This window comes from Magnolia sinica, chromosome 3 (genome assembly GCF_029962835.1).
Source record: "Magnolia sinica isolate HGM2019 chromosome 3, MsV1, whole genome shotgun sequence".
Taxonomy (NCBI): Eukaryota; Viridiplantae; Streptophyta; class Magnoliopsida; order Magnoliales; family Magnoliaceae; genus Magnolia; species Magnolia sinica.
Genome location: NC_080575.1, coordinates 29,813,086 through 29,839,738, shown reverse-complemented (window position 1 = coordinate 29,839,738; position 26,653 = coordinate 29,813,086). Strand labels below are relative to the sequence as shown.

The 26,653-nt window shown below is 39.9% G+C and overlaps 1 non-coding gene across 1 annotated transcript; it reads right to left on the bottom strand.

Moving 5' to 3' along the window:
• Positions 1 to 24,371: 24,371 nt before the first annotated feature.
• LOC131241748 (small nucleolar RNA R71) lies at positions 24,372 to 24,478 on the bottom strand. The gene has a single exon (XR_009169309.1). It is a non-coding gene; the product is annotated as a small nucleolar RNA R71 (small nucleolar RNA).
• Between the last annotated feature and the right edge of the window lie 2,175 nt (positions 24,479 to 26,653).

Sequence of the window (26,653 nt, the reverse complement as noted above, 5' to 3'; positions counted from 1 at the left end):
TTTACCTTGATCAAGCAGCATTTTGACAACCTACACACCACCCCGCAATGAGAAACTAAAATTTCAAAATCGGACATCCACAAGTTGTCTCAACGAGAAAAGTCTTAATCTCACGCAAAAAGGTGCAAACTAAAAATTAATAATATTTATTCTTCTCCATTCAAAGTTTTTTGTTTGTAAGTAAAACTTATTGCAACCAATGCAAAGCTTAAATCCTAATCAATCTAGACCCTTCATTCCCTTAAATCTATTACAATCACACATGCTTAAAATTGACATAAGTTGCTTATATAGTGTCATATGCAGTATAGTAATTGGATCGTAAATATGAAATTGGTTTACTATTTTCTAAAACTAATATTTTTATAAATCTAAAAATATCTATACCTCATTGTAAAATTATATCTAGCAGAATTAAGAGACTTTACTTTTCAACTTTTTAGATATTTGTCTTTGACACTTAAGGAATTTTACAGCTGTGGAATAAAATACCGTCTGCAAATTTCCCTTAAAGCTGAAGGCTGTGGAAATAAACACTGTCCTTCAAGGTCAAGAAGGAAAGTCTACAAAGTTTGGCAGATATGCAGGTTCCAATGGAACTACTGGTTTGAGACTACGTCAATCGTATTGCTACGATTCTCTTAATCGGGCTTAATATTGAATTTCTTAGTTTAAACAGAAATATCTTGCAATAAAATATATTATTGTAACAGTAAAAAGCATAATTACTAAATAAAGGCCACAAAAATTAACAATAAACATGATCTAAGGACAAATACTTTGTTATTTTACTTACAATATCTGGTTACACTCTTTCAAAAATTACAACTGGAATATGACTAGTTTATAGGAGTTTGGTTCTAGAGAGGTTTATGATTTGGGGTTAGGAACAATGGTTAATATCGATAATTGGTTTTTGCTTGATGAAATTCCGAAGCTTTGCTTCTTGTCTTATATGTTTATGCTTTTATAGATGAAAAGAGATCCAGAATTGAAATACGTTGAAATCCGGATGCTTCACGAGAGATCTTGTCAAAAGATAAATAGTGCCTTGTTGGGTATTGTTTGTCCACGTGTCACTATACCTACAGTAACTTTTGTTTTTTGTGCCAACGTTTACTGTTACTACAGTAACTATTGCCTTTTTGTGCTGACGTTTATTATTTGTGACAGTAATTCTTGTCTTTTGTACTGACATTTATTGTATTGCAATGACCTTCCCTAATGGATTTTAGCCATCAAACAGTCCGTCAGGAATGGGGGCGTCGATGTTGCTCGCCGACGGATTTAAACCGTTGGCGTCTTCGACGAGTAAGACCGTCAACTTTTTCGATAGCTAAGGGCAACAGTTTTAGCCGTCAGCGTTTTCGAAGGCTAAAACCGTCGGCGTTTCCAACGGCCATTCGCCGACGGTTTTAACCATCGACGTTTTTCATTAATTTAAAAAAATATATATAATGAAAATTAATTGGCTAATTAACGCACACATCCAAAACTAGATATACCTATTTCTCCAAAGCCCTAAACCAACCAACCTATTTGAGAAAATAAGTTTGAAATTGCGGTAGAACCATTAGTACTGAAGTATGAAGTATGACCAAATGTCCTAAAGGGGGTGGGTGAATAGGACTTTTCAAAGATTATTTTTCAATAAGTACAATCAATGCCTAACTTTTAAACAGAAGGTTAAGGCAAAGTAACTCTAAGGCTTCCAAGCCAATAGAGGGTCTAATTCACATAAGCTTTCATAGGATTTACAAATAAAGGACAAGCCTATAAGGATAGCGTATGTGATGGTGTGTGAGATGTGATTTCTATCAACACTTATGCATTAACTAAATCATATATCATAATGATCATATGATAAATATAAGCATAACTAGATAAATGTACTCAAAGCAATCCCAAATACAGTCACATATAGTGATTCAGCTACTTGCGTACTCCATTCCCGGCAGACGCACTCTCTCAGAGTGTACCGGATTTCACTATTCAATAGTTTTAGATTGAGTTAATCATGAACCTTTACAACCTACACAAGGTTAACTAGGAGACCTACACAAGGTTCCCCTAGGTTCCTATACAAGGCAACGAGTCCTACAAAAGGACACAGTTAGGAGCCTACACAAGGCAACACGTCCTATGTAAGGACAAAACTGGGAGCCTACACAAGGCAACCCATGCCTACACAAGGCAACGTGTATTAATTCTCTCGCTGAAGGCCTATAACTAGAACTCGGCGAGTTTGACACTCAAACTCTGAATCCCAATCCTACACAAGGAAAAAGCTTTGGACGCATTAGACTCTAAGTACTTACTAGTAAGTAGATAAATCTCGTTCTCACACAATGTGAAAATCTTCAATAATGATGAAGAGTCTTCAGCTCCCTTGAACCGCAACCTGCTTTTGATGCTTCAATCAATGCTCCAAGGTTGTGAGGTTTAGGATTTTAATCTTCTCTATTTAAATGGTATGATTTAAATACATAAAGAAGGTTCCCATAAGATATGCATTTAAGAGTTTCAATAATAGGATATACCTATGATGAAGTTAGTTGGAAACTCAATAAATGCTAGAGTTCATAATTCAATCCAAGCAAGGAAAATGTTGAGTTAATGCTTGTGCCAATGATTGAATGATGAACTCTAATGGGAAAGAGAGAATAAGGAAGAAGGTATGTAGATATTGAAGTAATAGGTTCAAACTCTCTTGGATTCTAGCTCATTTTACCATGAAGCAGCTTTAGATATTTATAGAGGAAGAATCTTAACAGTAAAAAAATGGGTAGAAATCTGTCATTGTTGATACTATCGAGCAGTCTTCGATACCATCGAGATTCAAACGTCGATGTTATCGAGACATACTTGATTGTATCGACTTCCTACACATGTATCCATGTTTGTGTAGAACAGATTCTGCTCGATTTTATCGATCACATGTTGATTCTATCGATGTGCACTTTGATATAATCCAGAGGTGGGTTGATCCCATTGGATTCTCTTTACAAACATACCTTTGTTGCCAGAAGATTGTCCCATTTATTGAAATTATCGATCATCATTCGATGCTATCGAGATTTGGACTTCGATAATATCGAATGGTCTTCGATGTAAGTTCGATAAGATGATATACATGGATGGCTTACTGGATAAAATGCTCCTATTACTCGATGTAATCGAGTATGCTTTGATAAAATCGAGAACTTACTCTCGATATAATCGAAGGTCAATCGATTTTATCGATGAATACTTTTAGAATGTTTTCTGTGTAGAGGGAATGCCCTGAGTCAATATTATTGAGTAGGGTTCGATATCTATCAAAGTTTGAATTTCGATAAGATTGAACTATATTTTGTTGCTAGACTAAATGAGCCTACTTCTCAATACAATCAAACCATGTTCGATAATATCGAAGATGCCTTCGATTGCAAATCGACTTTGCCTATATAGTGCATTTTTCACTCCTCTCATCATTCTAAGTGTTCTATCACTTAAGCTTACCAAAAGTGTTTTTAAATGAATTTAAGGTAAGTTTAAGTTGGATGGGGTCGTATACCTTAGGGTTTGGTTTAGAGAAGTGAGGCTTCATTTACTTGTTTGGAGCACTTGGGCTTTTCTCTTGTCAAGGTCTTCATCTTGAAATCTTTATCTTGGAACTCACTTAAAGACAGACTTAACATTCACGTAATTTGACAGACTATGACACTTTAAAAGTCTACACAAAAGAAAAGGAAGAAATCAATATTAGATATATCATCCAAATTCCAAACATATAAAATTTGTATTTCCATAAAACACCATTAGTTTCGAAGCAAAGATGAAGGTGTTACAAGGAAAACACATTTTGGCACGAGAATACCAAAGTTTCTCTCTCCATTTTACAAACATCACCTATCTATTCATATATTGGGCAATATCGTATGTGCATTCACCCAAAACAGACGAATCTAATTGACATTCAGATCATGTTTATGAGAGCAATGCACTGCCAAAAACAAAATCAAACTGACTAATACATGCATTGAGCAATGCATTTTTAAAATAATAATTGATGGAATCTAACAAGAACGTAAGCATAGTCGTGAAGAACTTTGCCTTGTGATATAAATTGAAGACCTAATCCTCAAGTCGAAGGATTATAAGATTGATCCTAATCCTGGAGATCATATGTATTGTATCATTGGTGTTTAGTTTGTACAAGTGGTGCCCAGTTCAGTGTTCCAAACTTTATACATATGACCTATTAAGAGAGTTGCCAATGATCCATGTTGAGTAATGCATATAGAAAGGAGATTCCATTTGCAAAGCCCATCCAGATAGCCCTAGCTTAGATGGTATCTGGTTCAAAATATGCATGGAGCAGATGATCCTAGCCTTTTGATGGCCCTCAAGAAACAAAAATACTAGCAACATTAAAGAAAAAGTACAAGAGGCTATCCTTCAACACAATGTATAGGAATGACCCACACATGATCTTGCCTATTAAGGCCTTAATGAAAATATCCATGATGCTATTACCCTCCCTAGTAACTTGATTGAAAGAAAGAAAAGCCGGCTTTAGGAAGCCTTTAACTTGTTGACAACAAAAGCTTCTTTCAGAGTAAGTAGGTTGCAGATTACAACTTAGCATTTCATTACCATTTCATTACCAAAAGTATAAGAGAGGATGGTATCCATCAAAACCGAGGGTGAAAATATTATAGCCTATTCAAGGTGAACATATGCAGTAGTATAACATGTGAAAAGGTTTCTTTTGGTCATATTCTCAAACACACAACTGGTATAGTATAAGAGAGGATGGTGCATGACTGATATGGTCACAATTGGCATACATGTATGCCAGTCCAAACCATCCCATTTTAGAGCCAAAATCAAAACCCTAAAGCAAACCTGCATGTTGCATCATTGAGGGCTTGTTTGGATGCTTGTAAGTTCTTTTAAGTTGTAAGTGACTTACCTGTAAGTCACTTACAAGTGAAAGTTACATACAGGTATGGAGTAATAACTCAATTTATGTTATTTTGTTAAGCCCATTAAGATAAATAATGATTTTCAAGTAGAAAGTTGTATATTCACATCAAGCAGAGTTTAGATTAGAAAATTGTTCTAAAATGTTATAATCATATAAAAAAATGTGGGATTAAATATGTTATTTTGTTAAGCCCATCAAGATGAATATTTGAGATAATTATTAAGCTAAACCAATCATCATGAGGGCCTTAAAAGTGGGCCCACGAATTCAAAATATCTATAATATGGAGTAATAACTCAATTTAACCATTGAGAATAAACTCCCTCAGTGAAAAACTCGACGACACAAACAAGGTGAGCCTAAAATCCCCGATGGAGAAACGGTTAGGCAGAGTGGATATATGACACATCATCAAGGTGGGCCCATGACAGAGGTTACACCCACTATCATGTTACCAGTAATGCAAGCAGACTGCGTATAGAGTTGATGGTATACTTTTATTACACCAAGTAAATTCAGCTAGGCTCACTGTAAATGTATATGGTTTATCCAATCAGTCTATCTATTTTTTTCATCTACATGCTTTAGTCGAGCCATAAAATTAAGCATATCCAAAGGTCAAGTGGACCATACCACACCGAACAGTGGAAATACTGATTTAGATTGTTGAAACCTTTCTAACGCCCATAGTGATCTTTATTTGTCATCCAACATGTTCATGAGATCACAAACACCTGGATGAGGGAAAAAAGAAATCAGCTTGATCCATAACTTATGTGGTCCCCCAGAAATTTTCAACGGTATACACTCAATTCACACTATTTCCTGTGGTGTGGTCCACTTGTTCTTTGGATATAGCTAATTTTTAACATCGGGAGTTAAAATTAAGTATTAAAATGGATGGACAGTGTGGATCAAATACAAATATCACGGTGGATCCCACAGAGTTTACGCATTAGTGAGCACTCAATCCCTTCCTGCAGAATACTCAACCGCACACAAGTTGGCGAGAGTTCTCTTGATAACTTTTTGAGAACTCATCATACGTGACTTGAGTAGAAAATCGGAACGGTCCACGTGATGCAGAACCTGATGATACCCTGTGACCCAACTTTTACTTTGATCTAAAACATTGGTGGGCCATGACAAAAGAAAACATTTTCCTACCTTGATTTGAATCCCTCTTTTATATGGCCCACAAGAGTTTTAAATTAGGGTGAAAATTGATCCCTAATGTTTCGTGGGATGCTGCATCACATGGACCGTTCGGATTAGAGGTCCATGACACGTGTGAAAAAATGCGCACATGCGCAGGTGCGTATAAGTGAGCGTGCCTTATTGAGTAACGTCAAGCCACTACCGTTTTCAAAAGAGAAAAAAGGGTTGACGAAACCCTACAGTCCTAGGAGGGGAAGAGACGGAAGGCAGTAACTGCAGAGAGAGATTGCAGAGAGGGAGGGAGAGAGATTGCAGAGAGGGAGGAGGAGAGAGCTTGGGATGGAGAGGCGAAACCTTCAATCCCCATTGGTGCGTTTCTCCCTCTTCCACTCTTTTTAAAAATCCGACCGTTGAGCCTGTAAGTGACTTATAGGGAAGTGACTTCTCACCCCCACCCCCCTGCAGTTTTTTGGTAGATTTTCCTGCAAGTGACTTACAGGTTGTAAGTTACTTACAGGTGATTTTTCTCCCCCAAACACCTCCTGTAAGTGACTTCCCACTTACCCAACTTACAGCCATCCAAACAGGCCCTGAGTGAATTCATGAAGGATGTCTCTGTGATGTGTAAACTTTTGAGTGATAGAGTTTGTGGGAACTGCAGTAGCGGCACACCAGTCATTGGATCATTGACGTCCAAGAGCTTTTTTAGTAGGGATTCGAGCTCCATTTCCATGGATTTCCACTTCTATAATTTCAGGCTTAATGGAGTCTACAACTCTTCCTTTCTCCCCCTTTTTCAGATGAATCGAAACCCTAACCTTAACCATAATCGATCTGAAACACGAGAGCGAATTTTCTGGAAAGAGAAATCGGAGTTTAGAATCGTATATCTATTCTCTTAGAAGCAGAGAGAGAGAGAGAGAGAGAGAGAGAGAGAGAGAGAGAGAGAGAGAGAGGATTAGGGTATTGGACTGACGGGAATGGGAATGCGAATGGGGGAATCGGATCGGCTACTCCCCCTGCCACCAGTCCGGTGGCTGGTGATTGGTGTTCTGTGGGCCCCAATCTGATGCATATGTTTCATCCATTTTTACAAATCATTTTAGGGCTTGATCCCAAAAATGAGAGGGATATAAATTTCAGGTGGACCACACCACAGGAAAACAATAGCGATTGGATATCCACCGTTAAAATCCTCTTAAGGCCTACTGTACTGTTTATTTGACATCCAATCTATTGATTAGGTCATACGGACCCAGAGGAAGGGAAATAGATTAGGTCATACAGACCCAGAGGAAGGGCAAAAAACCAAAGATCAGCTTGATCCAAAACTTTTATGGCCCCAAAATGTTTTTAATGGTCGACTTTCATTCAACACTTTTTTCCTATAAGGTGGTCCACTTGAAATTATTATACCTCAAAATTTGTCCCATCCCATAAAATGATCTAGAAAAATAGATGGACAGCATAGATTAAACAAATACATCATGGTGGGGCCACAGAGCAACGACCACCAGTCATTGGATGGTGTCAGGGGAGTAGCCAATCTAATTCCCGAGGCGCAACCCTTTTTTTCTGACGTCGACTGCGATTATTTTGGTGCCAAGCGATTGTCATGAAGAATATAGTGCATCCAATCCTCAACTGGAGCACACCACCAGAATCAGTGTGAATTTACCATTGAAAATTTATTAGGGGTCAAAGAAGTTTTAGATCAAGGGCATATTCGTTTTTTCCCTTCATCCATGTATTTTTGATATTATACACAAGTTGGATGACAAATAAACATTAATGAGGCTTTAGAAAATTTTCAAGGGTGGAAATCAATGCTTTTACTTTTTCCTGTGGTATGGTCTACTTGAGCTTTGGATATACATCAATTTTGGGTTCAACCCCTAAAATGAGCTGGAAAAACAAATGGACAGCGTGGATAAACCACATGCATTCACGGTGGGCCCAACAGAGTTTACTTAATACGATAAGAACGTACTGAGTAACTTAGTAGGCAATCCGACTTCATCCATTCCGGGAATGGGGGGTGGATTAGGTACTACCCCCGCCTGTTCCGAGCTTGAGAGAGGCAGAGGCATTGGGGTCACTTAGGGGCCACCATGATTTATGAGTTTTATCCACACCGTCTATCGCCACGGTTCTGATGTCGTGTCTCGCGCACCGAGGTGATACCTAGGCCAGAAGATGTGGGCCGGCATTCAGTTCGAGGAAAACACCACGCTGTTGCAAAACTCAAGAGAACATCACATCAAATCCCATCAATCTCATCAATCAATTACACATCACCTCACATGTCAAAGTACAACCCCATCCCCAAGCAATCCCAAAGTCAAACTCTCTCTTACACAAAGTACACCCACCACATCACTCACCCATCTCTCTCTTTCAACCTCTCTTTCAACTCTCTCTCCCTCATTCTCTCCAAGCAACCGTCCATGGCTTCCTTGTGAGAGAAATTCGTGTGGCCCACCTCCTTATCTTCCATCTACTCTGTCTTTTCACCATCATCCTCCATTTATGTGGTAGCCGAGGAGTTAAGAGTGCCATTGATCCAAGAAGAAGCAAGAAAGGTGGGTGTTCTAGAGTAGATCTCGACCCTTGATTTTGGGACAAGTGGGACCCATTTCATGCATGTGTTGTGATGTTATGAGGGACCCATAGTGGTGGGGTCCCTCCACCCGCTGATCTTTCTTTATTTCTATATATATATATATATATATATATTTTTATTTATTTTATTTTTTTTGGCCACCTAGATGGATGTAGTTGTTGAGCCACATGTATGTGGGCCCCACCTTGATGGACGTATGGGATCCATTGTCCAGCAGTGGATCATCCAGCAGCTGAGGCTGCTGGACTGCATGAATTGCAAACATAAATATCAGCTTGAACCCAAAATGGGTGGGCCCTTGACGTGGCGTCACCCTGATGTATGTGATTTATCACACCGTCCATCTGCTGGACGTGTGGGGTCCACCATAAGGTATGTATATCCACCATCCATCAGGGACGGTGGGATCCACCGTGACTCGTATGTTTTTTATTCCCACCGTCAGGAGGTTTTCTGGATGGTGGGATTCCATCGTAATGTATGTGTTCCTGCCACCCACCCCACACGTGTGCTGCATCCATGAAGCGTGGGACCCACCTCTGACATCCAAACCGTCCATCTAGACGAAGGGCCAGTAGGCCACACCTGATGAAAGTGTGTCATCCAACCGTTCATGTGGGGCTGCCTTGATTTGGTGTGTTGCACTTGCACCATCCATTGACTAGATGAGAGCCTACAATGATGTATGTACTGTAACTCTACATGTTCAGCGGCTGCACGTGTGATGTATGTGTTGTAATTTCACACGTCCATCAGCTGCACGTGTAGGGCCTACCTTAAATGTATGTATCAGCGCCATCCATCTGTTTTACCCAGGCCGTCCAGCGGGCCTGGACAATGTGAAAACACATATATTAGCTTGATCAATATGCAGGGCCCACCTTAAAGATGTGTTGTACGCAGCACATGGGACCCACTGCTATAGGAAGCAGATCGGCCGGTGTACCTGCTGTATTGAGGCTAGCCAAGTACGTGAGTTTCATCTAAACCGTCCATTCACGGCCCACCTTAATGTATTGATGCCACCTAGTTATGTGGGCCACACCATGTTGTACTTCTTCCATCCACACTGTTCAGATGATCTGGACGGTGCTGGAGTGATTGGACGGTGCATAGCCACCATGATGTATGTGGAAAATCCTCACCGTCCGTCCAGATCAGGAAGACGAGAGGTCGGGACGCTGGCTTGATTTTTTTTGATAAATAAATAATAATAATAAAACAATAATAATATATGATATTATATATATATAAAGTATATATCTGGTGGGTTCTACGTGGGACCCACTTGTTGACAGAAGAGCTGGGGTCTGATGATCCAGACCGTCCATCTGTTTGAGGACGTGAGATCCCAGCACCGTCCATTTCCTTTGGGCCATCCCACACGTGTGGCATGTGTGGGATGATGGGACCCACTTTAATGTATGTGCCTTATATCCTAGGCGTCCATCCGTTTGAAAACGATGGACCCTACAGAGATGTATGTGTTTTGAAAACGGTGGACCCACCTTCACTGTCCATGGTAAGGACGATGGGTCTCCACCGTGGCATGTGTTAATCCAGATCGTCCATCTGGACGGTGGGCCAACAGTCATTGCTGCTACCTATCGACGCCAACAAGTTATGTGGGGTGCACCTTTGATATATCTGTTTGATCCACACCATCCATCTATGTGGGCCTGACCTTCATGTAGGTGTACTGTACAAGTTGTCTAGTAGTTGGACAGGTGTTAATTTGCATGAACAATATTTAGACGGTGTGAATTTACATGGATAATGGTGGGGCCTGCTGTGATGTGCATGCGGTCCACACAGTCAACGTGGGACAATGTTGGGCCCACTGATGTATGTGTTTTCATCCATGCCGTCCATCTGATTTTTTGAACGGGTGGGGGCCCACCTAGATGTATGTATTTTATATTCACACTGCCCATTCACGTGGCCCCCCACGTGATGTACGTGTTTCATCCAAGTTGTCCATTGATGGTCCCATTTGGAATGAGCAGGGCCCAACCTATTGAAATGTATTTGAGGCCCACATGATGTAGCCGATTTGATGTATTTGAGGTCCATTGATGCAACCCACTTGATGTGTATGAGGCCCATTAATGCGGCCCATTGATGCAACCCACTCGATGTGTACGAGGCCCATGTGCAGGGCCCGTCTGTGATGTATATCAAGCCCATGTGTAGGGCTCACCTATTGTGTATTCGAAGCCCATGGGTCGTGGCCCATTGTGATGTACTCGAGGCCCATGGGCAAGGCTTGATGCGATGTATTTATGGCCCATGTTTGAGGCCCATATGTTAAAGCCCATATGATGTATTTGAGGCCCATGTAATGCGGCCCATTTTGATGTGTATTAAGTCCTTGACTAAGGCCCATGGTGATGTATACAGATCCTTGTGTGAGGCTATGAGCCCACTATATGTCTGGCCCTATGAGGGCCACTGCTTGGGAGTGATGTTGGTTAAATGTCCACATTGATGAGCAATGATGGTTTAATGTCCACATTGTGACCTTCTCTTAATCCTTGATCGATCGATTTCGATTGTCGTGACCGATTGCAGATTCTGAATATCGATCGATCCCGATTGTCGTGACCGATTTCTGACTCTGATTGACATAACCGATTTGCCGATTCTGATTATCAATTGATTTAGATTGTTGTGACCGATTTGTCGATTCTGACTATCGATATCTCGATTGTCGTGACCGATTGCCGACTCTGATTGACATGACCGATTTGCCGATTCTGATTACCGATCGATTTGGATTGTTGTGACCGACGTGCCAATTCTGATTATCGATCGATTTTGATTGTCGTGACCGATTGCCGACTCTGATTGACATGACTGATTTGCAGATTATGATTATAGATCGATTTCGATTGTCGTGACCGATTGCCGATTCTGAATATCGATCGATCCCGATTGTCGTGACCGATTTCTGACTCTGATTGACATAACCGATTTGCCGATTATGATTATCGATTGATTTAGATTGTTGTGACCGATTTGTCAATTCTGACTATCAATCAATCTTGATTGTCGTGATCGATTGCCGACTCTGATTGACATAACCGATTTGCCGATTCTGATTATCGATTGATTTGGATTGTTGTGACCTATTTGCCAATTCTGACTATCGATCGATCCGGATTGTCGTGACCGATTGCCGACTCTGATTGACATGATTGATTTGCCGATTCTAATTGACGTGACCGATTTGCAGATTCCGATTGTTGAGGCTGGTTTTGATTGCTGAGGCCGATTGTCGAGACCTATATAAGACCCATCATGATGTGTATTAGGCCCTTGTGTGAGGCCATGGGTCCACTATATGATAGGCTCTATGTGGGCCACTCCTTGGGGACAATGTTGGTTAAATGTCTACTTGTCGAGGTTAATTGTCGAGGCCGATTGCCGAGGCCAGTTATTAATACCGATTATGAGTATGTGACAGCATAGCATCATGATACATACCTATACGTATCATCTGCATGTTTATTATGAAATGTGGTTGACCATTGCATATGTCATTGGGCATGTTGTTATGAGACTCCCTAATAGGCGAAGATTGTCTCACATGAGTACACGGTATGCGCAGGATTAATGCATGATTGGATTGTATGACTCATGTATCTTGCATTGTGTGTTGTGATTACTATACGCCCTAGCGACATCAAGGTCGTAACCTCCATAGGCATGTCCTGGATGGCCAGATGAGACACCGAAAATCTATTACTAGCATCGAACCGTCATAAATGTCCCTGAGTAAAAATTCCTAGACCTCTATGGCCAGGAGAGACCCCAACGTCTAGACCGAGTGGATGCATGAGCGCCCAAGTGTCGAATACCAGTAGGCCGGTCTCCCACTATGTCGTGGTCGGTTGGGAAGGAGTTGTAGCCTTACCCGACCGAGGGTAGTGGGCATAGCTAAGCTGAGTTTGACCAGCTCGTAATTGGGTCCGCTATCAACGTGCCGGGTAGATATTGGCTAACTATTGGCCAGGCGGATAGTGAAGTCTCTTCCAGTTGCATGGTTACGTATGGGGCAATCTGGTTTGGAGTGTAATAGACCCGGTGATTTCCCGAGAGAGCGTATCGATATGTGGACTTATTGAGCGGGAATTACATATTCATTCATTCATTCCTTCACTACCCACTTGGGTTGGTGGTGCGTAACTATTTATTACGTGTACCTTCGCATGACCAGGATTTCGGTTGGGCGCGCGACTAACCCTGAGATTAGGAGTTTACCACATTGAGTCCGACTATCCAAATTTAGGTATGAGACTGGTTTGGATAGAAGTCCCTTGTGATGGACCCCGTAGTCTGCGATACTACGTACTATCATCCCGACTTCACACTCCAACATGGTCATTACATTCGCACCGTATATTACATTGCATCCGTAGTACTTAGCATTTTGAGTTACTATGTTTCGCATTTATATGGCTTAGACGGACTTAGCAGGATTTACATCTTGCATTATACCCTCGGTTCTGATATTTGGCTCTCTTTGACTCCTCATTTATATGGTTGATCTGAATGCGTACTCTGACATCGTATGACTCATTGGCATACCAATATAATTCTACTTACTCGATATCGTATCTTGTCATTATTTCTATTTCTTCCACTGATTTATAGCATTGTATTGTATACTTGCACTTACCTTGTGCACACACTTTCACCACCCTCTAAGCTTTATAAGCTTATGCACGATAGATGCGTGCGGGTGATATTAGGTTGCAGAGCATTGAGCTTGGAGCGTGCGATTGTCTTTTCGGAGCTTTGATTTCGATATATGTATTTCCCTTTCGATTGTACTGAAATGATTATATTAGTGGATATGCGATGATGATGTTGCCTTTGTGAATTGGGTAATCTTGTGGTTATGCTTATTATAAGTTAAATGTATATAAAAAAATCCTCCTTATAGGATCGCAGAATCGGAATCTAGCATATGGACACTAGGAACCGAGAATGGAGTATTACGGAGGCTGTTGGCACCGGATTCGGTGAACAGAGTTTACTTAATACGATAAGAACGTACTGAGTAACTTAGTAGGCAATCCGACTTCATCCATTCCGGGAATGGGGGGTGGATTAGGTACTACCCCCGCCTGTTCCGAGCTTGAGAGAGGCAGAGGCATTGGGGTCACTTAGGGGCCACCATGATTTATGAGTTTTATCCACACCGCCTATCCATATTTCTATATCATTTTAGATTGCTGAACCAAAAATAATACAAATCTAAGGCTCAAGTGGACCACACCACATGAAGCAGTGGTACTAAGAACGCCCACCATTGAAACCTTCTTAGGGTCCACTGTGTCAATTATTTTCCATCCAACCTATTGATATGGTCATATACAGTTGGATGAAGGGAGAAAACAAATTTGGTCTTAATCCAAAACTTATGTGATCCCTAAGAAATTTTCAACGGTAAGAATTTAATTCCCACTGTGTGGTCCATTTAGGCATTGGAAATTCGTTATTTTTGGCTTCATAATCTAAAATTCTATGTAAAAATAGATGAACGGTGTAGATAAATTTCATACATCACGGTGGCCCCTCAGTTACCTTCGGAGCCTCTACTTGTCCGGAGCTTGGAACAGGCGGGGGTTGTTCCTATTCAGTGCCCCCGGGAATGAGGGAGCGGATTAGGTACTTCCCTCGCCAGTGTAGAGCTCGGGACAGGCTATACATGTACCCCCTTAACTGGTGGAGAGTAGTTATGTCAAAGGCCAGAGGACAAATTAGCAAATGGAGACGTTAGCCTGCATTTATACTCGGTCCACATAGAAGCCCAAACGTCTCCTCTTTTTCCATTCTCTACCCTTTTTTCCCGCGGATTGGAAAATGACAGGTTGAGTAGACTCATTACTGAAGTGACGTCGCCAAGTTCTATGGGCCCCACCGTGATGTATGTGTTGCATCCACATCGTCCATACATTTGGAGGGATCATTTTAGGGCATGATCCAAAGAATAAGGCAGATCCAAGGCTAGAGTGGACCCCACCATAGAAAATAGTGGGGAGAGTGACACCCACCGTTGAAACCTTCTGAAGGTCCATCATGATGTTTATTTGAGATCCAACTTGTTCATGTATTAACTCAGACATGAAAGAAGGGAAAACACAAATATCAGCTTGATCGAAAACTTTTGTTGCCCTTATAACTTTTTAATGGTGGGCATCACTCTCCCCACTGTTTTCTGTGGTGGGGTCCACTCGAAATTTGGATCTGACTCATTGTTTGGATCATGCCCTAATATGATCTCTCCAAATGGATGGACAACGTGTATTTCCATTTTAAACAGCCCCTTTTTTTTTGCCCATTTTGAATGGCCCCTAACTCCACTTTGTGGAGACTTATTGTAGGATTGATGATGAGAGAAATTAAAAGCCAGCTAGCAACAACATTGCATATTCAGATTGTCCAGTGTCATACTTATAGTATGCCTACTAAGCATATTTAAGCAGTCTACAATTGTTTTATGAAGAGTTCTTGCATTGCTGTATGGAAAAATGTTGTACAAGGATTGAAAGTTGTATGAAAAATTGTTGTAACATATAGGAAATGAAAAAGTGGTAAAGTATTATTGAGAACTTGAGTTAAAAAGTCATGAATTGGGATGGTTGAACTCTATAAAAATACCATTTAATTTGGACTGTCCAAATTTCTGGTCTAACTGTGAATGGTGCATCCCTGAATAATTTGCGGTTACAAGACAATATTAATACTCTGATTTTATTTTATTTTTTCTTTAAATTTGGAAGACTCAATATTATACTTTTAACCATCCATTTATAGAGTCTATTAAATCTATTAAAATATATACCATTGTGGAGAGTGTACTCCCAAAACATATTCTAAATAAATTGCCCCAGCAAGCATAGGAATTTACCACAGAACCTATCATACTGTTTAATTCCAGACCGTCTGAATTGTTGAGCTGAACTAGTGTTAGACTTTTTCAATTGTTTTACACCATTTAAATCTAGACCTTCCAAATTGTTGATCTAATTTTTGATAGAGTATAATTTTTTTTTTTTTTTTTTATTTAAGTACATTGAGATGATAATAATATCCATGTTATGTTTATTGTCCAATTTTTAACCATTCAATATTTTGTTGTTAACCATCTATTTTCTACCAACTAAATTGATGGTCAGGATTGCTTCATCATTATAAACCTAGAAATATGCTCCATCCATAATCGGACGCAACTTGAGCCATCGGATTATCACCCTTCTAACATTAGTCCCACAACTTGAACTTTTTTTTTTTTTTTTTTTTTTTTTTAAATTCCATAAATTGTAACCAATGTGCACAATTTTGTGAGTGAATCCTACCTATCCACCAAATTGTATTTGGGTTTCTTGGAATGCACGTTATCTATTTAGTGCGCGGATCGGGTAGATGAAGTGACTTAACCTAGTTCTATGAGCCCCACCATGATGTATGTTTTGTATCCACACTGTCCATCCATTTGGAGAGATCATATTAGGGCATGATCCAAACAATGAGTCATATCCAAATCTCGAGTGGACCCACCACAGAAAATAGTGGGGAGAGTGACACCCACCATTAAAAAGTTCTAAGGGCAACAAAAGTTTTCGATCAAGTTGATATTTGTGTTTTCCCTTCTTTCATGTCTGAGTTAATACATGAACAGGTTGGATCTCAAATAAACATCATGATAGACCTTCAGAAGGTTTCAACGGTGGCTGTCACTCTCCCCACTATTTTCTGTGGTGGGGCCCACTCCAGCCTTGAATCTACCTTATTCTTTGGATCATGCCCTAAAATGATCCCTCCAAATGTATGGACGATCTGGATGCAACACATACATCATGGTGGGGCCCACAGAACTTGGTGACGTCACTTCGGTAGTGAGTCTAGTTACTCAACCTGTCATTATCAAATCCGTGGGAAAAAAAAGGGTAGAAAACGGAAAAAGAGGAGACGTTTGGGCTTCTCTGTGGACTGAGTACAAATGCGGGCTAACGTCTCCGTTTGCCGATGTGTCCTCTGGCCTCTGACATAACTACTCTCCACCAATTAAGGGGGTATATGTATAGCCTGTCCTAAGCTTTGCACGAGTGGGGGAAGTACCTAATCCACGCCCCGAGAATGAGTGCGGATTGCAAGTGGATTGGCTAGTGCACTACACACCACCTATCTATACAACGCTGATTTGGCTAGTGTTGATGTCACTAAGTTTTGTGGGTCCCATCATGAGGTATGTGTTATATCTCAACCATCCTACCATTTGGCCAGGTCGTCGCAAGGCTTGAGCAAAAAAATAAGACAAATACAAAGATAAAGTGGACCACACCACAAAAAGCAATGGAGTATTGAACGCTACCATTGAAACCCTTTTGGGGGTCCATAAGTTTTGGATCAATACGATATTTGTTTTTCTTCTTCATCTAGGTTTGTGTAACCTTATGAACAGATTGGATGGAAAATAAACGTTGTGGTGGGCCTTACGAATGTTTTAATGGTAAGAATCATTATCCCCACTGCTATTTGTGGTGTGGTCCACCTAAGATTTGGATATGAATCATTTTTGGGATTCTATTCTAAAATGTTCTCACAAAATGGATGAACGGTGTGGATATAATAAATACATCATTTTGGGGCCATGTAACTTAGATCTCATTTGAACCGTTCGTGCAACTTGTAGCACGGGAGCGGCAGTGCTTGTCTTCGCAGGACACGTACCCACACTAGCCAAATCGGTAGTGTGTGGTACACTAGCCAATCCGCTTCCTTATTACCTGAGCCTGCCACTAGCCATGTGGCTAGTGGACGGTGCTTTGTGGCCCCCACCAAGATGTATGTGCTTTATTCACACTGTCCATCCATTTGTCAAGTCATTTTAAGGCTTGATCCAAAAAATGATCCAGATCTAAATTTCAGGTGGACCACACCAAAGGAAAACAATATTAACTAAATGTCTACCATTAAAAATCACCTCTTTCGCGGACGGTTTATTGTGCCAATGGTTTATTGTGATTCGTCGATGACTAAAAGCCGTCAAGGAAACCACTACACAGTCGTCAGCTTTGGTCATTTTTTTTGTAGTGTTTGCATGTAGAAAATGAGTATAGGAAAAAGTATCTTGTTCATCATCTGAGTCTAACCGTGATGCTACTTCTAATAAAAAAATTTCTTGCTTCTGCCTTTGTTTTTGTTGATTGAAGTCCTGTTTGAATACTTGATTTGGAGAAAAGAAATTCATGTTCTGTAGAAATATTGGTTTTGTAAAAATTAGGATTTTTCTTAAGGAATTCTAAAATACTGGCTTTTTTGCTTTTTTGCTTTTTTTTTTTTTTTTTTAATTAAGATTTTTCCACCATTTTGTTTTAAAACGCCGAACTAAATGTATTGGTTCAAATAGTCCTATAGCTTGAATGTTATGTTCCCACATGCTAATCCATGCTAGTGAGAAATGAGCGAAGAAAATAAAGAGAGATAGGAAAAGAGAAGATTTTTGTGGTAATTGAAAATTTCTTTATAAAAAGTAAATTTGTCTTGTAATAGTTGAGGAAGGATTTTTGTGTTTGGTCTAAAGAATTTTCAAAATTTAAAAAACCATTTTGGGTATTCTAATTTATTCCTTGTGGAAAAATAGAAAAATCATGAATCACTAAGGTTGTTATTTTAAAAGATAAATGTTTTTATCCATGCTTCTTGGTAATCATAATAAGTATATGTTGGAGGATTAAAATGTTGAGAGAACTGTATGACAGTATTGGGGTTTTGTTTCCATTCATTATAAGAGAGGACTTGTAAAATAACACATGTTGAATAAGATATCTTGTTGGGTTATTTAGGGCGTGTTTGGCCGGTCACTGGATGTGGGCTATCCTGGGATTAGGAGGGTTATCCTGCTAGATCTCATCCCATCCCCCGTTTGGGATGGCGGGATGTACCTCGCCTCGTAAACACCGCCCTTTAGCTAACATGGATTCTGCCAATCCCAGGATTTGATTTTTCACCTCTATGTGGGGCTCACCAAGATATCAATCAGATATCCACTCCATCCATCATTTTCACGGGCCTACATTTAGCAATAAATCTATTTTAAGGCAAATATAAAACAGTGAGTGGGGCACACCACAAGCAGCAGTGTAGATACAAACCCCTCCATTTGGGACGGTCCAAACAGGCTGCTGTATATCCCATGGGCTATCTCAAACCCATGGCATCAAGGGACAAACACTGACACCACCATCATTACCTTAAAATCCATTCCATCCCACCTAATCCCATGGAATTGGTTCGGCCAAACACGCCCTTAGGATCTGGAATGTGAGTAATTTGGTAGAGATCTGTCTACTAATATAAATTCGTAATATTTCTACATTTTTACCCCTATATTATCAGGCCAGTGCCATTTTGGTAGAAAGTGTCGTTATAGAGTATGGAAGTGTCACGCCCCGAACTCGGAGACCGGATTCACAGAGTTCTCGATCGCTGAATCCGATGTTGACAGCCCCCGTAGTACCCCATTCTCGGCTCCCAGCACTTATGTGCCAGATTTCCGATCTTGGGATCTTACGAGGAGGATGTGTAAGTGTTTTTTTTTTTTTTTAGCATAACCATAAGTGTATCCAATTCATAATGACAACATCATCATCATATATCTACTAATAATAAATTGTTGATTACAATGTTGAAAGGCGATACATGTATATAGCAGAATCTCCACAAAGCTCGACCGCACGCTCCTGCTCTTGCTCACTACGATTGTCCAAGCATCGCCTACATGCATCTATCGTGCATAAGCTTATAGAAAACTTAGAGGGTGGTGTAAGTGTGTATGCAAGATAAGTGCCAAACATATAGATATCAGAGGAAGTGAAAATACTAACAACTCTGTAGAAATATTACAACAATATCCAGGATATGCAGTGCAAATACATAATAAGCTAGTGTCATGAACTGAGAAAGTAATGTAGATCAGCTATGCAAATGTAGAAACATGGTAACCCAAATGCTATGTGCTGAGGATAGATCATATGATATCAGAGTATGTAATGCGGATGACTAAGCTGCAGTGTGTAATCGAGAGGATAACGCGTAATATCGCAAGTGATGGGGGTCCATCACAAAAGACTTCTATCCAAACCAGTCCCATACCTAAATTTAGATAGCTAGACTCAATGTGGTAAACTCCTGATCTCAGGATGGTCGCGTGCTCAACCAAAATCCTAGTCATTGCGAAGATACACGTAATGATTTGGTTGCGCATCACCAGCCCGAGTGTATAGTGAATGAATAAATAAATGGATCAAGAGCTAAGTATGCAACTCCTAGCAAGCCAACATGTGACCGCTATAGTGCCCGATATGAGATAAGGTTCTGCCTCACTGTGCACAATACCCTGCTAACCACTAGTAGCTCGCCTAGGCCCTTAGGCTCCGCCCACATTAGCGTCCGCCCACGTGTACCCGCCCACGTGTGTAACAGTGACGAGTCATCACAATATCTAAAACCGTACATCTCTGGGATTACCACCAGGGTTTAGTACACTACCTGCTGACTGCCGCTCTCCTAGCCGCACAACCTAGCGAGCGTAAGAGACCTCACTACCTGCCTGTGGACATCCAATCACCAAAAAACCTTGGCGGTAGCGGACCCATTTACAAGCTAGTAAAACTCAGCCTAGCTATGCCCTCCTCACTTAGGCAAATAAGGCCACACCCCCTCACAACCGACTATGCTACAGTGGAAGACGTGACCTAAAGGTAAAGGCACTCTAGTGCTCATGTTTTCCACTTGGTCTCGACGTTGAGGCATCTCCTGGTACCATGGAGGTTTAGGGGCTTTCACCCAAGGACATCCTAAGTGTCCTAAATGCTCAAATAACATTTTCGGTGTCCCAACTGACCATCGACGTCATGCTTATGGGGGGCCATGACCCTGACGTCGTTAAGGCGTATGGTATTGATATTACAAAATGCTGAGGTATATGCGTCATATCATCCAGTCATGCAATAATCCACCCAATGGCATGTGTTATGATCACTCCTCATAACACGCATACATATAATGCGTATGGCATGAAACATGAAGCTATGCATGATTATCAAACTTAACAATGATTGATCACACAATCACAATGGGCCTCTCACATCACAATGGGCCTCACACAATCACATCGAGTTTTGTGTCATAAGCCTCATACAATTACAATGAGCCTCGCATAAACATAATGCTATGTTAACACATACCCAGTGCATATACTAACATAGTCGAAATCAATGATCGGCCTATATATGGCGGGGTCCCTAGAAGGACAAGAGATCTAATTCATAACATGAGGATCGGTCCTCATAACAAGGGTAGATCTAGATGGCCTGCTCATGGGCCTAATGATGAGCTTCCAGGTTTGGGTACTTCTACTAGCATCAATGGGGACCCAAAGAATTGGGATAGCCTAATAAGGTGGGATGGATCATACTAATAATAGTGGGGGCCCATCCATTTGGGCTAGCCTATTAAGGAGGGAATGAGAACAGGCCTAATCAATGGGCCCTAGGGAGGATCACAAGATGAACATTTAACCATCATTGCTCTTACGCCTATACTAACCAAGAGAATAATTGAGAAAACATAATTATAGTGGATTTACACATTACAATGGCCTCATCACATGGGCCTCTCATATATCGTATCGGGCCCCAACAAGGGTCATAAATGCATCATATCGGGCCTCTCTCAAGGGCCATAAACATATCATGTTGGGCCTCATACAAGGTTCTCATGAGACAACCCATGGCCTACACAATAGTTGAAAAATTAATGGGCATCATCCACAATATTCTACACACCATGTTGGGCTCCAAGTAATGGCCCAAAGCCTAAATACATCAAAATAGGCTACATGAGGGGTAGCCTATGGCCCAAAAACATCATGGCCAAGGAGAACATCCTACCCCTACATTATGTTGGACTTCATGGGCAACCCACCTGCCCCAATTAAATAGCCAAGGTGTAATCAACATCCACCAATGTGTGCTTTACAATTCAGCCCAAAACTAGGCAAGTTGGGTGGGCGGCAAGGATTTAGTCACGTATATTATATTGGGCCCTGTTGAGACTCAAATATTACATAACTTTCCTCATTTATATCTTGGTTTTATGAACATAAATCATCTTAATATTTTATTTTACTCATGTATGTGTTGCAAAGTGAAGTTAAGAGATTGGATTGAAAAATTATCCTAAAAAGTAAGAATTTGATGCTAAAAAATCACCAAGGCAAGGGATGGATCTTAGGAGACCAAGATTAAAGAATTCACATGTTAAAAATCCAAGAAAACCAAGTGAGGAATGAAGAGAATCTGAGATTTGAAGTGAAGAATCCTGAAATCATCCTGAAAAAGTGTATTCTGGAGCTGTGAAATTTATTTTGGGAAACTACGTAGCAGGAAGTCTGTTTTAAACGAACTATGCTGCGAGAAGTCTATTTTAGAAAAATACGCATATTTTAGACAGTTTCTAGGGTTTTTCAACTTTATACGAAAATTGGAATTCCCTACTTATAAATAGGGCTTCCTATGGCATTCTTAAACATTATTCAAGGTATGCCAAAGCAAAATTTAGAGTTTTTAAAGAGTTTTTAGTTTTATTAAAGCTTTGTAAGTTATTTTTTTTTAGATCTTTTCTATTTGCAATTTTTTTTTTTAAATATTTCTTGTTGCTTTTTATTTTTACAATTTAATTATGTTTTTCTAAGTTCCCTCTAGCCCAAGCTAGAAGGGAAGCATATGGGTTTAATATTTCTTTAAGATTATGATGATTGATTGTTTTAATAATGAGAAGAATGGTGTATGCATGTTATCTATTATTTAGGTTTTGTTGTTTTATCCTCTTGTAAGATTCATATGTTTCCATCATATGAGATCCATATTGATGGATAAGCTTACCCTAGATCAATCAGATTTCCTAGATAAGAGATGTTCTCAACCTGTTATATTTCTTTGATATTTATTATTCTGTAGATATTGAATACTTAAAATCACTGGCGCTTGAGAATATATGTTAATGGTGCAAATCCATTATTTTCTAATCTTTTATATTATTTATTAAAATATTTAAACTGTTTTATTTTCCGACTAGGCTGACCATAGTGCTGAGATCCTAGTTGTGTTATCCAAGTCATCATGATTTTGGAACATTAACCTATGTGTGGAACTTTGAAGCTTGGGTATTATTTTATTCAGTTGAATTACATCCATTCAAAAATTCCAAAATCAAATCATCAGATTAATTTTTATTACTTAGTTTGTTTTGCATTTGATTTTTTTCTTCTCACAATTCATCTCCATGTGGGATCGACCCTGTATTCACGGGATACTACTTACGATCCTCTGCACTTGGAGGCAAGCAATCAAATTTTTGGCGCCGTTGCCGGGGAGAGACTGAGATAGATCAGATCTGTGCAAGATAGTTAAGGTAAGTTTTCTTCTAAGGTAAGTTCGCTTCTAAACCCTCCAAATTTTCTGTAGATTTTTTTTTTCTTTTTCCTTGAAAAGAAATTCAGTTGGGTCTTTCAAGCACTAACTATGATATAAGGTTGCCCTACTTGGAATTTTATCACCTAAGTGCTATGGTTGTCCTACAGTTGCTGTTTGATCACAAAGATCATCTGCTGAATCTATTTTCCAAATTAGCATAATTTAATTTCTGCATTAGTTTTACTTTGTTGATTTATTTATTTTATTTAGTATTTTTTTTTGTGGATTGAACCCTCATGGTCGGCCCTGCCGCCTAGGTTGTTGATTTATTTATTTTTTTGGATTGAACCCTTATGGTCGGCCCTACCGCCTGGGTTGTTGATTTATTTTTGCTTTGTGGATTGAACCCTCATGGTCGGCCCTGTCGCTTGGGTTGTTGATTTATTTTGCTTTGTGGATTGAACCCTCATGGTCGGCCTTGCCGCCTGAGTTGTTGGTTAAATTTTTATTTTTATTTTGAGTATCATACTTGCTATTTGAATTAGTGGTATTTATTGTGTGGTGTGGATGGTTTATGTCCCGTTGGAGTTGGGATCAAAACAATCGACCCTCCTCTAAAGGGGGACTAGTTCGAGGCCTTGATCATTCACTTAGAAGAGGCACTCAACATCACTTGGCTTTCATGGCAGACCCAGTTGATAATCCAAATCCAAATCCATCAGATCCAATTATAAATCAAAATAGAGAAAATCAACATAATCCTCCTATTGAGGATGAAAATGAAGTTCATAGGAATGTGTTAAACCAACCACGGACTTTACGTGAACATTTACACCCTGAGAGATCAACTTTACCATCTTGCATAGTTTTCAATGCTCACACAGGAAACATTGATTTTAAACCAGGTGTGATTTAATTAATTCCTAAATCCCTACTTGCACCTCAAGGATTTTGAGGAAGTCAAGTAAATAATGGCAATAGGGATGTACTTAAGCTTAGGTTATTCTCATTTTCTCTAAAGGATTGGGCCAAAGCATGGCTCAACTCTCTAAGACCTAATACCATTACTTCATGGGAAGCCTTAAGTAGAGAGTTTTTGAAAAAGTTCTTTCCCGAGCACAAAACAAATGCACTAAAACAAGAAATCATGTCATTCTCCCAAAAGGGGAATGAACTATTTTTTCAAGCTTGGGAGCGCTTCAAAGACATTCTAATTACTTGTCCACATCATGGTTATGAACCATGGCACATGATTGATGCTTTCCGAAAGGGGCTCACCATGGATACCCGTCAGTTCATAGAGATGATGTGTGGTGGAACCTTTCTTGACAAAGATCATAATGAGGCTTGGGATTTTCTAGATATGTTAGCAGAGAATACGCAGACATGGGATGTCTCTGCTAAATCAGACCAAACTAGACCCATTCCTAGAGAGAAAGCGGGAATGTATGTCCTAAGAGAGGAAGACGACCTTAATGCAAAATTCGCTGCATTGGCTAGAAAGGTCGAAGCCTTGGAAATTAGGAAGGTTGATATGGTTAAAGCAAACACTTCCTTAGGTAATTTTTATAGCATTTGTGGTGGTACAGACCATGACACAAAGGATTGTCCAATAATCTCAGTTGTACAAAATATCACGCATGAGCATGATCAAGCAAATGCTATAAATAACTACCAAAGGTCAGTTATGCAACCAATGGGAAACACGTATAATCCAAATTGGCGTAACCATCCTAATCTTAGTTGGAGGAATGGACCACAAATTAATGCGCCCAATGCACCTCAAATGCCTCCACAAAACAACTTCTTTGGGGCACCTAACAATGCACCATATGTGCCCCCACTAAAGCGATCATCTGTGGAGGATGCATTGACCGCATTCATGAACTCTCAAGCTCAAATGAATCAGTCTCTAATCCAATCAAATCAGGAATTAAAGACAGCTGTGATTAGGATTGAGACTCAACTAAATGCTAGGGAAAAAGGCACATTCTTCTGTACCTGTGCCAAAACCTAAAAATACACATTTCATTGGAGACTCAAATCCAAGTGAGCTACATCATGAGCAAGCTAAGGCCATCATTACCTTGAGAAATGGAAAGAGGTCAATAACAAGATAATGTAACAGGTAGAAATACCGGAGGATGAGCCACTGTCTCAAGAAAATGATGAACCGGTTATGGTTCAAGACCCGCAACAACAAAAGGATAAAGAGACTAAGTCATATGAGCCTCCAGTTCCATTCCCATCTAGACTTCAGAATATCTGTGGAGGATGCATTGACCTCCAAAAGGTTACTGTTAATATTCCTCTGTTTGATGCCATTAGACAAATTCCATCATATGCTAAATATCTCAAGGACTTATGCATTGTAAAGAGGAAATTAAATGTGCACTAAGAAACCTTCCTTAGTGAGAAAGTGAGCGCTATCATTCAACAAAGGGTTGTACCCAAATACAAAGACCTGAGAAGTCCCACTACTCCTTATATTATTGGGAATTTTCAAATTGAGCATGCTTTATTAGATTTGGGTGCAAGTGTCAACTTAATACCTTATTCAGTTTACAAACAAATGGGCTAAGGTGAGCTTAAACCAACCACAATTACACTCCAACTCGCTGACCGCTCTATTAAGGTACCAAGAAAAATTTTAGAGGACGTGCTAGTCCAAGTGGAGAAATTCTACTTCCCCGTGGATTTTATTGTACTAGACACTGAACCATGTGTAAATGCTAGCGCTCAAGTTCCCATCATTTTAGGCCGCCCATTCCTGGCAACTTCAAATGCAATCATAAATAGTAGGAATGGAATGATGAACTTGTCTTTTGGTAACATGACTATAGAGCTAAATATTTTCAATCTATGTAAGCAGCTTATTAATAATAATAAAATCTATGAGCTGAATTTCATGGACTGCTTAATAGAAGAAGAGGAATTTGAACCTAGTCTGACTGAGGAATTGATTCAAGTCATTGGGGACTTGAAAAATTCTAATTTAGAAAAAGTGTTTGCCAAAATTTGTGATGATAATGAGAGCACTACCACCCAAGACATTGGTATGTACCAATGGAGACCGCGCACTCAAATCCTATCTATCGAGGACTCGCAACCTCTGCCATCACCAACCAATATTCCAAAGCTTGATTTAAAACCACCACCAAATGAGCTTAAATATGTATACTTAGGTGAAAATAAAACTTACCCTATGGTAATCTCTTTATTTTTAGACAAGGATCAAGAGATTAAATTGCTGAATGTTTTAAGGGACCACAAAGGAGCCTTGGGTTGGACCATTTCCGACATCAAGGGTATAAGCCCTTCCATATGCACCCATCGGATCCACCTTGATGAGGACGCCAAACCAATTAGACAACCTCAAAGACGTCTCAATCCAAACATGATGGAAGTTGT